We start from the raw sequence: 12853 nt of genomic DNA, 5'->3' as shown, positions 1-12853 counted from the left end.
CTGTTATATTTTATAAAGTGATAAGCATTTTGACAATTCTTCCTGCTTAGAAAAAAATGCCATTTATTCCCATATTTATCCTGGCAATAGCAGGATGAGTCACTGTTTGGACGGCTCTAGGTGTCGGGGACGCTTTCTGCCAGTGCTCAGCTGTCTAGTGCCTGCTGGCTGCCGACTGGCCCATGTTTGGAAATAGTATTGCTAAACTTCAACAGCTGACACGGGGCTGGGGGGCCCCCACTTGCACGGGCCATGGAAATCAGATTTGAATGCAACTTGAACGAGAGGAGGGTGAGCTGTGGCTTTCCCATGTGAAAGAAGCAACGCGATCTTCCCATCATCTGGATGTTTTTAGGTGGAGCTGGAATGCATGACCACTGCACCACGGGACATGTGCGCGGCGGGGAGGTAAGCAAAGAGGCAGCGCGGGCGCCCCTCCCTGTCACATCTCAGGAGAGTCTTGAAGAAACAGGTGTTAACCCTAACTGTCTCGCCAGAGACGGGAGGTGGTGGGTACGGCCTGCGGCTTGCAGTACGGAATCCACAGTAATGAGAAACAGGCACAAGAGGGGCACGTTAGCCCTGCAAATGAGCAAGGTATCAGATACTGAGTCAACAGCTGGGAGGGGGACAGGGTCCAAGAGTCCACCATCATCATGCAGCTATTTCCTAGTAATAAAAGATTTGTTCCAGACGAGAGGACGAAGCCAAGTCTCAAACACACCACTGAGAAACATTTGCAGGCAAGTTGGAAGAAGTTGGCCCGGAATAGGTGCCCTGAGACAAATGAAACTAATTTACTTGCACAAAAGATTTGGAGACCAGGGGAACTTGGATGTCAAATGCTGCCTTCCTTCCAAAAACTTCGAGTTCAATCCACACACTGCTCCATTATTCGCCGCTCTGTAGAATCATGGCAGCCGAGCTCCAGATTTCTTTCACCAGGAGGGGAGTTGAGATGTGGGTGGAGCACTTTGGAAAGCGCTCCGATCGGATTACTTCAGAGCATGCTTAGTCGAAGCCCGGCCTTGAGCCCTGCCAAGGCCAGATGTGGCGAGTTCTTGGACCCTATTCACTTTGGGGATCCTGGGGAAAGCTGGCGTCTCTGGAAGTTGTCCACTTCTTGTCATCCTCCTGCCATTACCTGATACGGTAATGTCTTCTGTCACCTCGGTCACTCTGACAGTCCTCTTGGTGGCCCACCAGCCTCCAGTCTCACCTTTACCCTCACCCCATAAGTTCTCCTAACTGGGGCAGAGTGGTGGGCTTCTAAAACACAGAGTGTATTTCTTCTTTGATTAAAGTCATGCAGGCGCTCACCGGCTTCAAGGTCAAACCCAAGGGCTGATGATGGCTCCTGCGCACAGCTCTTGCCTCGGCCCCAACCGCCCCCACCCATCTGGAGGGCCGAGGGCACAGTCGCACTTGTGTCCTGGACTCTTTCCTTCCCAGCCTACGCTGTGGTGCCAGGACTCACACAGGCAGTCCCATCTTCTCCCTCTGTCTTATGAGCTGCAGCCCACTTATTAATCAACCCATCTTTACTAACCACCAACTACGGGCCAGGCATCGTTGTAGAAAGACAGTGAACAAAACAAAGTTACTTTCTGCAGAGGATTAGGGAAAGACAGAGCTAAGTGACAGTCCAAGGGGTGGTGACTAGTAACTTATCCAGAGGGTGGGAGCGCGGTGGGGGCCAGGGAGGCCCGGGCGTGCTGGCCGGCCGGTGCAACCTGAGACAGCTCAGAGTCAGCAGGGGCCTCCCGACAAGGCAGGTCTGCTAGGGGTACGGGGGCGGCCAGGACGTGAGCCCCGAGCCTCATGGCTGGGAGAGGAGCCCAGGCGGAGGGACAGCCAGAGCACAGCAGGCTGCCCCTGCAGGCTCGCCTGCCCTTCCTTCCCAGGAGGCTTCGTGGGGGCTTTTATGACCGCTATCAAAGCCAGCTCCCCACTCACTGACATGTTAAACTAACACGACAGTCAATTTAGAGACATGAGCCGAAACATGCCAGAGAGAGATGCGTCGTGGACATCTGCTCTGAGTCTCGCCCACTGTGTAGCAACCCGAGGGTGACTCAGAGGCACAGACTTGGGGGCCGGGAGTGTGGTTCAGTGGGAGAGCACCTGCCGAGCGTGTCTGGGCTCCAACCCCAGCACCACCCCAAAAACAGAAGCTAAGGTGCTACCAGCAAATCCCATCACTTCCGTGTCTTAGATATGAACAACTTCCCCACCCCCGGGTGTCTGCTTACCCTACAGACTGAGATGCTGCCGAATGACACGCCTTCACCTGGCAGTGACGGAAACGCTAACTCAAACAACAACGAGTTTGATTTCCAGACTGGCAAAAATGACACAGAAAAGTCTGACTGCATCGAGACGCAGTTGGATGTGGGGTGGGCGAGGGAAGTTGGCCGACACCTGGAGAGCCATTGGCAACTGTCTGCAGGCACGAAGATGGGCACCCGCCTTCCACCCCTCCAGATTCACACCTACTCACAGGAACTGAGGAAGTGTGCACATGGACACGAGTCTCATGCAAGAACATTCACGGCAGCCCTGCTTTGGAAAATGGAAAATTGGAACAGACTTGGCCATCCACTGAGAGGAGAATCCCGAGTCTGCCTGACATGTCTGAAAGGTGGAATACTCTACAGCAGCAAAAGGAACACGCCTGAAGGACACGTACAACATACAGCAGAGAGGAAAAGAGTGGCTTGTGAGGGGGACAGTATTGCCATGAAGCTTAAAAACTAGGCAAAGACTCAGCGGTAGAGCGCTCGCCAGGCATGTGCAAGGCCCTGGGTTCGAACCTCAGCACCACATAAAAATAAATAAGTAAGGGTATTGTCTTCAACTTAAAAAAAAAAAAATGTTAAAAAAAAAAACTAGCCAAAGAGCACAGCATTTTCTTGGCAGATGATACACAAAGTAAGATAAGCACGAGAAGGAAAACCATCAAATGGAGAGTGCTAAGTTATTTCTGGGGACTTGATATTTTACTTAAGCTGAGTTCTGGACACAAAGAAATTCTATTTGTTATCATCTCCATATTTTGTGTCACCCAAACTTCTGGAAGAATACTTTTCTCCCCACTCAAAAAAGCCTGCAGGCTGGGTGCAGCTCAGGGGCAGAAGGCTTGAGGGAGGCCCCAGCTCTTCACACACACTCACACGCACACTCACACGCACACACACACTCACACACACACATGCACACACACTCACATGCACACACACTCACACGCACACACACGCACACACACACACACACTCTCACACACACACACACTCACACACACACACATGCACACTCACACACGCACACACACACACTCACGCACACACACACACCAAAGCCTGCACTCCCCTGCTGCCAACCAAGCCACCCGTCTGTTCTTTTTTCAGGCTCCAGGCAATGTGTCCCTCTTGGTGTCTGGTGACAGGTATTAGAAGAGAAAAAAGAAAGGCCCCCCCTGGGGCCAGTTCAAGTGTCAGTGACTGGGATTTAAGGGACCTTGCTGGCCCCACTCCTCCCTCTCACATTACATCAACAATCTCAGGCTCCAGGCGGTGCGCGCTGGGGCCAGGGGGCCTGAGTGATGCGGTTCAGGGGCCCGCGGGCGCCTTTCTCCAGCTCCACCAAGGCACACTGGCACACTCGGGGCGTCACCTGAGCTGCCTGGGGCCGGCTGGAGTTCATCTGGGAACCTGGGCCTCCTTAACCCTCGACTCCCTGAGCTTGGCGTGACCACCTTCTCACTTACACTCTGTGAAGGGGACTGGAGTGGACGCTTGCTGGCCAGGGTTCTTCAAGACCCTGCTGAGAATGGAGCTGATGATAACCGCGTTGGCCTCGGTGATGACTAGCGTAAGTCGAAAGCAGGGCCCAGACAGCAAAGCCTGGAATGTTCTTTGTGGTCTTCGCATGACTCTCTGTCCTTGTCCGTGGAAGATCTTCAGGAAGACACGGGGGCTTCCTTGACCACCTTCCTGCTGTATGCACTTTTCATAAAAGTGGACTTGGTTTTCTTTTCCGTCATGGTTCTTGTTGATTTCCTTCCACATCAGCTGAGAGCGTATTGTTTCATTGTAGCTCGTGTCAAACACACGTGGGGTTCAATGCAGGAAACGATATAAACGAAACTTTTCATCTTTAGAAAAAAGATCAGAATAGCATATACAATGTACATTTCAAATAAAAACACAAAACATGATATACTTAATTATCAAAGTTGGTCAAAGAAGAAAAATTCTTGCTCCCTAAACTGTTTTTCCACAAGCTGCCTTCTGGTCTTTGTTCAATTGGATTCCTGTTTTTATAGAGGCACTAGGTGGAAACTTTGCATCCTACTTTGTTGACTTGATTCTTTTGTTACTTTTTTTTTAAGTTGTGCATGGACTTTTATTTTGTTTATTAGTTTTTATGTGGTGCGGAGGATCGAACCCAGGGCCTCATGGTGCAAGGCAAGCGCTCTGCCACGGAGCCCAGCCGCAGCCCCAAGGCCTGATAGCATTCTGTTCACTACCACAATTCCATTCCACCAGATCAGCGTGACTTACCATTTCCTTTTTGTTCATTGTTTCCAATTATTCTCTTATTTTAAAAGTCTTTTCCTAAACTGTGGGCTAATGGATTTTTCCTCTTTTGGCATTATTTTCTTAGATTGCATTCCTAGAAGTAGAATTGCTGGGGTAATATCCATTATCTGATTAAGCAACTTCAACAGCTTCTGACATTTTCTCCAAAGCTTTCTAGGAGTTTACTGGGTCACGGGGAACAAATAAAAGGCAAAGAAGACCACCCAGGTGCCCGAGCTACTCCACAGCGTGGTCGCAGACCTGACCCGGGAGGAGAGGAAACGGCTTCCGCAAGTCACGCCCGGAGTCCCGCTATTCCACAGGGGTGCCGGCAGTCACCTGCTGCACCAGGTGATCCTGAGTCACAGTGAGAGGCTTGTGCCAGGTTCGGTTATCTTTTGGCCACGCCCATGAGAAAGTCTCAGTGGAGTGCCACTAGGAGAGAACACCTTTCTGATACTGCCCCATCTCCCTTTAGTGGACAGGGAGCTCCAGTGCAGAACCTCAGCAGGCGAGAGCTCCAAGCTAGAAACGAACAACACTGCTTCTTTGTCTCAGAGCTTGGCCCAACAGTTACCTTCTATTTATATTATTACTGGCAATTTCTGGCACTGACATCAAATTTCCTAAAAAAAAAAGTAAATGTGCTCAGGATGTGGAGAGACTAGGATCCTTGAACACAGCTGTCACAATTGTGAACGGGCACATCCACTCGGGGAAAACACTTTAGCAGCTCCTGAAAGCCTTAAATAGGGAAAGCAACTTTACGACTGGTACACACGAGGATTGAAAACCTACATACACACAGAATTTTGCCCACAACTACTCATATCAGCATAATTTAGTCATCAAGAAGCCCAACTAAATGTCCATCAATTAATGGAGATACATCATGCAGTGTATGTCCCGCAGTGCAATATCACTTAACGATGAAAAGGAATGAAATACTGACATGTGTACAAACCTGGAAAACGGACACTTATCCACATATGTAAAACAGATTCCACCTATGTAAAAAGGCCAGAAGAGGAAAAAGCCCCATGTACAAGAACACATTAGTTGTTATCAGGAAGGAGGATTGGGGGCACATGGGAAGTGACTGCCTAATGGTGACAGGGTTCCTTGGCAGGGTGATAAACATGTGAAAATAGCCAGTGGTGATGAGATTGAAAAAATCATGGAACTATATGCTTTTAAAGAGTGTTGGGATTAAATTGTAACATTGTTATCATTAAATAAGTAAAGAAATGCCCTCAGGTTCATGACATACATAGATTTTGTTTTAAAAAAAATTGAAGTAGGCAATGGCAGTGCGCAGCGTTGTAAGGATTGCGGAGCCTTGGGGAATGACAGGGACTGCAGGACATGCCCTGCTTCGATGACCACCATCCTCACCATCCCAGAGGTGGCTCAGAGAGAAGCAGCTTCCAGGCTTCCCCTGAGATGAGCCGCTCCTTAAGAGATCAACAATCTCCCGCATGTGACTTAATTGAACTTCAATTTCTGGAGTGTATAAATAATGAAATACGGCATTTATGTGTAGTGCTGTTTACTTTGTAGCCTATTAACGCAAAACACACTGAATTATTAAAGCGAGTAATTGGTTCTTCTCAGACCCTCTTCTCTGGCGCCTCCCGCAACCTCTTCCCGGCGCTTCCAGGGAACTGACAAGCTCCCCGGGTCAGTGAGCCTGCTGCTGGGATCCGGGCTAGCAGAGGACGCTGGTGGAACGCCACACTTCTTTAAAGCACAGCCCCAACTGGACTGCTGGCCGCTTCTTCCTAGGAAATGCAGAAGCATCAGGGAAATGGTAGAAGAGAAACGAAAGGAGTGGAATGTGCTTGCTCAGGGCAGAACGAATGAGCAGAGCCTTCCTGTTTCCTGGAGTCTTTTGCAAGATGAGACCAGCTAGCGATTTTCACGTGGAGGTCGGCACACGAGGCCAGAGCGGCTGCTGTGGAGAGGGAGCACCTCAAGACAGCTCTGGAAGGAGGGCCAGGGGACAGCAGCTAGAGCCACCTCAAGGGTTGGCAGCAGGAGTAAAGTTCCCTGCACACCTCGGCTTTTGGAAGGCATGAGTCAACTGACAGAAAGTTTCCCCTCCGAAGCTGCGATTTGACCCCCTCACTGGGAACCCAGACACGACACCAAGGACTCCGCTCGCAGTTAAATCACTTTTAATGACCTGTGGTTTGGAGTTAAATCAAGTGTCATTAATCTTTTCAGACAGACACAAAAGCTAACGTTTGCCTTGAAGTCACGGTATAATATGAATGTCAGCAGCGTGCCAAAAACCTGCCATGGGGGCACTTAATAAAAGTATTTGATAAATGCTTTTAATTATTAATAGAACATATTTAATTTGTTTCATGATGTCTGAAACGTGGCTGTGCTCCTAAACAAAGTCTAGGTCTAATTCAGAGTAGGTGCTGGTGTCTGAAGTTGGTAACTCTGTGTGTGTGTGTGTGTGTGTGTGCCCGCGCGCGCACACTTTTAGATATTACACATACGTATGGCTTAAGACTAGTGTCACAGAAAGAATTCAAATCTAGAGCGTTGGACATTGGACTTTAGAGGTTTTTTTTTTTTTTTTAAATAACAACAGAAATTCCTCTCTCGAAGTTCTGGAGGCTACAATCCAGGCATCAGCGGCCACGCTGCCCCTGCAGGCTCTGGAGAAGAATCCCTCCTCTCCTCCCCCTCACCTGCGTCCCCAGCCCCTGCTACGGCCCCCTGCTCCCTGCTCCAACGCCCCATCTCCTCCTCCACAGGGCCTTCTCCTCCATGTGTCTCTCCGTCCTCTCCTCTTCTCATGAGGACACTGGTCATCACATTCAGGGTGACCCTACATCTAGGGGGCTTTCACCCAGAGACCCCTAATTAACTGCCTCGGCTGAGACTTTTCTAGACCAGATCACACTCTGAGGCTGCCCTGGGGCCGAAGCCCTGATTTCACGTTATGCTATTTGTGGAGTCACACGCAAGTGAGCAGAGAGAGGCCTCGCTGGGGAGTTGAAGCCTACCCCCCCCCCCCCCCCCCGCTCCTGGCCTCCCTGCGTCCCCCTCTCCAGGGCCCTTCCCAGGAGATACCTCCCCCAACCCTTCCCCGTCAGCCAAGCTCATTCTCACCCGGGTTTACTTGTCCCCCTCTGACACTCTGTGGTGTGCCTGGAATGGTTGCCACTTCATGGTTCTTTATGATTGCTCCTGACACAGGGGAGACGCTGCTTCCTTATCTCCCTCTTCCTTTTAAATGAAGATATTATTGAGATTTCCAAGCATGAACCAGCAGGGCCAGTTGTTGACATGTGAGGGAGAAGAATTAGGTGAGGATTTCAGTTCTGCACATGGGAGTTTGTCATTTCCTAAAGATGGGCTTGAAGGAGTGACCAACTTAGAGGGAAGAAAGAGGAAGAAGGCTCTCCCCCCCTTGTTTCCGTCCTCTATCCAAAAAGACTTTCTGACTTTATGATAATTTATGTGCTTCTGGTTATTTTGTACATTAGACAAGTAATATATTTTTATTATAGAAAAAATCTAAAATATAGATAAGCAGAGGAGCAGACACCCATAATTCCAATTGTATAACCTCTGTTAACATTTTGGCATACCATCTTCCAGAAATCCCAGATAAATGTGTGTGTGTGTGTGTGTGTGTGTGTGTGTGTAAACATATGCAAGTTTAAAAAAAATTGAAATGGGATAATTTGTATAACCTGTTTATGCCCCTTACAAGTAAAGTATAAATAATGTTCAATTACAAAAAAAAAAAAAAAAGTAGATTTTATCAGAGCTCTTCTCCAAAGGGATTCTAGGAGTATGGTTCAGATGGTCCAGACTTTGGATCTTTAGCTGAGGACAGCATGGCCATCAGCACTGTTGTTCTTCCAAGCACCCGGACTTGGTTTCAACGTCTTAGTCGACCATTTGCTGTCCATCTTGGGCAAGGCTTCAACCATCCCTAGCCCTCGACTTTCCCATCTGTGAGACCGCACGTTGATTGTATGGCTGTTGCTTCTGGTCTCAGTGGGTCTCATGGGCATCCAGAACTTTCTGACAAGAGCATCTCCATTTTCCTTTGGGGAAGCTGTTGTTCTATTCTCCGTCCATGAGGTTCAGAGATGCACAGTCATCTGTCCATCACTCCCAGCTGTGACCATCGTGAGGGCACATGCATGTGACACAACACAGGCCGTCAGAGGCAGCCCTGGGTCCCTGAGGGCGACTAGGGGAGGAAGACCAGGCTCAGGCCTCTGGCTACTTCTCTGTGGCCAGGACCTACCTACCTGACAGCCCCGCCCACCCAGAGGAGGCCAAAGATGGAGCCCAGCTGGTCAGACATCCTGGACACACCGGACTGCACCTCTGTCTCCCTCCTCACTCCAGTTTTAGGGCTGGTGAATCCCCTCATGAGGAGGGGACACAAACTCATCACCAGGGATTCCATACTCGCAACTGAAAAATCCCATCTCTCTGTGGCAGTGCCTCCCTGGCCGGTGGCTCTGGAGAGCAGATGGAGTCGTGTGGTGCCAGCTTAACACAGGCCCCCCACTCTCGCCACCGTGAAGCACGGGTCACCATTGCCATTATACCTGGTGATAGTCGTCATCGTTATCAGTTAGTACACATGGAGCTGAAATCCACCAGAAGCTTTCATGTTTCTCTAGGTTTGTCCAGTTGGCCTGGACCGCAGGTCTGCAACCAGCCAAGTGAGAGCCCCACTCTGCACTCTGTCCGCTTCTAACGAGTACCAGGCGATGGACTGGCTCGCCCCCTCCCCTGGGGAAGCCAAGCCAGCTCCTGAAGGCCTAGCCGTCCCTCAGGAGAGCTGCCGGGATCTGCACCCCGCCTGGTGCACACTCGTCCTGCACCAGCCTTCCACCTGCATCATGGGGGTGCATCAGGAGCTCAGGAGAGAGCCCAGCTTCCACGTCTCATACAGGTCATGGGTCCAGCTGTAGTCCAGTGGACGACAGTGACAGCACTCAGAGCAGAGAAGCCTCTGGGTGATGCTCCCAAGCCACCCCTGCTGCTTGGTGTACATTTTTAAGTAAGTCTTTTTTTTTTAATACTTATTTTTTTTTTTTTAGTTAGAGGTGGACCCAATCTTTATTTTACTTTATGCGGTGCTGAGGATTGAACCCAACGCCTCGAACATGCTAGGCGCGTGCTCTACCTCTGAGCCACAACGCCGGCCCTTTTAGTGTACATTTTTATTTTTCCTCTTTGGAGTTCAATTTTGCAACTCAGAAAAGGGTCATATTTTGGATTGGTGTCCTCCAGGGGCTTTTGCTCAGGTAGTGCATGGATTCTGAACTGTGCAACGTGAATTTCCACTAGTAGTTTACAGTCTCTTATGTTGCTAAAAGAGACGGCCACCTTTAGACACATCAAACTCACTTTCTGCTGGCACAGAATCAAGGGTCCCAATAAAGGTGTCAAGACAAGAAACTTCTGTCTGTAGGAGCAGTTTCCAGAGCCTCACAGTCTGCACTGAATCACATGCTGGAGAGTGTTCAGGAGGGACACAAACCGACGCTGACCTTCAAGACAGTTCTCCTGCGTGGTGCTGGTGGTTGCTGCTGTGACTTCTGAGGGCGTGACAATAGGTATACACTATAAACTTCTGTCTCTTCTTTTCTGGCAGTGCCTTATAGGGTGAGGTCAATTTTCTTCCAAGGAATCTCACCAGTGAGTGTGGCTGGTGAAAGCCAGCACGGCCACTCTTTGCTGAACTTAGAAGAGGTACTAAAGCAGATGGTGCAAATCAAAGTTAGCCAGGATTCTTGGGTGCCATCTGACAGAATCCATGTCACGCTGGATTAAGAAAACATGGGAAGTCACTCGATCCTGGAATCCGGAAAGGCGTTGGCACCAGCCGCCCAGGTGGTCAGAGGGGCCCTGCATGACTCCTCCACGTCCTCTCAGTGCTGACCGGCTCTCTCCTCAGGCAGAAACGCAGCTGCAGTCCCTGGGCTTCCCACCGTCTCGTTCAGTCTTTACAAACAGTTGGCTGTTGCTTTCCCTGAGGTCTGAAAGCTCGCCACGGGCTCTATTTGGGCCCAGTAGGATAGAGGCTAGGGTGCCAGTGGCCACCCAGGGCGTGGTGGTGCTCATTTCCTGCATAGCCCTGAAACCACTTCCTTCTAGGGTCTCTATCAACAGTCCCTAGATCTTCATTTAAACGAAACCTCTGGTTCAGCAAGATGACTTTGAATACTAGTAACTGAAACCTCAACTCCAACCCAGTAACAGAGGATCCCAGGCAGGGCAGACCTCAGACCTGCTGACCCTGGGCCTCTGTCATCTCTTTCTCCCTCCACTGCCCAGAGTCAAGTCGTCATCCCAGAATGGTTCTCTCTGATCCTGGTACCGGCTGGGGCTGTTTTCTAGGTCCTATCTAGCACATGAGAGGGAGCCTCTTGTCAGTGGACTAAGTCCTTTCCCTCAGGCCCACGGACTAGCCCAGGTTATGTGACACCTGTTCACCAAGAACTTCTGTGGAGAAATGAAAGGATCGATGGCTGAGTCCTGGACACCCTACCCCTCCGGTTTCCCTCCTAAGGGTCCAGAACCCAGGATTGTCACAGGTGAAGCATCAGGCACCTTCCCGTGGTGAGACATCCCCTGGAGTAACTGAAGAGTGCTCTTAGAGCTGCCAGGGCCTCTGGCTATGGTGGTACCCGCGGTCATTCCAGTGACTGAGAGGCCGAGGCAGGAGGACCACAAGTTTAGGCCAGCCTCAGCGACTTACCAGCCCTGTCTCCAAATAAAAAAGGAATGGGATGTAGCTCAGTGGCAGAGCTCCCGGGGTTCAACCCCATACTGAGAAGAATAAGAGGGAAAAGTACCAGAGCAAGATCCTTAATACACACAATAAAAAACCCAAACCAAGCCTGAACAAAAGATATCAAGGTCGTTAGAAACAGATAAATCTGAGAAACTGTCATAGCCAACTCGAGGCTATGAGATAGTGACAGCTAAGTATAATATGGTCTCCTGAATAGAATCCCGCAGCCGGAAGGACATCAGGTAGAACTAAGGACATCTGAATGAACGTGGACAACATGTTGACATGAGTTCATTGGCCGTGGCCAGTGTATCCTGCAGGAACTAGACGTCAACAACGGAGGAAACTGAGTGCAAAGGAGATGGACATTCTCTGCATTTTATCAACTCTGCTATAAATGTAAAATCATCCAAAAAATCTGTTAAAAAGAAAAAATCCTTAATGTTGTCACTGAAGATCCTCACTGCTCTTCTAAAAGACTATTTTGAATTTTGAATTGTGTGAAATTAAGTAAGTCTGAGCACGGCGCGGGGCAGGTGGGCGAGGGGCATGTGGGCGCGGGGCAGGTGGGCGAGGGGCATGTGGGCGCGGGGCAGGTGGGCGCGGGGCAGGTGGGTGCGGGGCAGCTGGGCGCTGCGCGGGCCCATTAGTTCACTGCACAAGCATTTGCTGAGCACCTCCTCTGAGGTCATGTCTTCCTGGGTGCCAGTGAAGCAGCGATGAGTGAGACAGGAAGTGCACGTGGAGCGGGAGGAGAAAATACCATACAATATCCAGATAACGCAGAGTGTGGTCAACAACAAAACCCCGGCCAGGGTGAGGGAGCAGAGAAGGCAAGAAAGGGCTGGGATTCCTTGGGTGCCAGGGAGGACGCATTGACGAGGAATCATTTGCACGTGGACCGGAAAGGAGTGTGGGAGCTGCCCACGCCAGGATGTGGGGGTCACGGGGAGTGGGCGAGTGGGGAGTGGTGGGGATGAGGCCAGAGTGCTCAGCGGGGCTGAGGTTAGGCAGGGCTCAAACAGCACTGAAGAACTCAATCACATTCCCCACATGATAGAAGCTGGTCATCGCAGGGCTTCAGCCAGTGAAGGGCCCTGCTCTGGCCACTCATTTAAGATCACCTCTGCAGCTGTATGGAAATGGCGCACTGGGGGCATGAGAACAGAACCACCCAAACCAGAATAGGTGGCAACAGTGGCCAAGTAGGAGAGGACACTGGCTAGCCACCCTGGAGGGGGCAGAAGTGCTGGGCTGGAACGTGCACCTGAGGAAGACTTCCTGACTGGGTGGGCGGGGGGACTAGAGGACCAATCATGGACCAGTCGACAAAAACGGGGGGCTCTTCACAGAAACATCGCCCGTATCTGCTGAGACCTTTTTTCAGGCTTGAACTCCCTGAGAAGATTTAGCTCAGAGACCAAAGGGCACTGCAGGAAACCGTGCCTCTTGATGAGCAAGGGTGCCCACTTCCTCCCATGGG

The 12853-nt window shown here is 50.4% G+C and overlaps 1 protein-coding gene across 1 annotated transcript in view; it reads right to left on the bottom strand.

Moving 5' to 3' along the window:
* Gxylt2 (glucoside xylosyltransferase 2) overlaps window positions 1-12853 on the bottom strand; it is a 61571-nt gene that overhangs the window by 44617 nt on the left and 4101 nt on the right. The window lies entirely within an intron of this gene.

Source organism: Urocitellus parryii, chromosome 16 (genome assembly GCF_045843805.1).
Source record: "Urocitellus parryii isolate mUroPar1 chromosome 16, mUroPar1.hap1, whole genome shotgun sequence".
Lineage (NCBI taxonomy): Eukaryota > Metazoa > Chordata > Mammalia > Rodentia > Sciuridae > Urocitellus > Urocitellus parryii.
The sequence above is the reverse complement of the archived record's forward strand: the minus strand, read 5'-3'. Positions and strand labels throughout refer to the sequence as shown.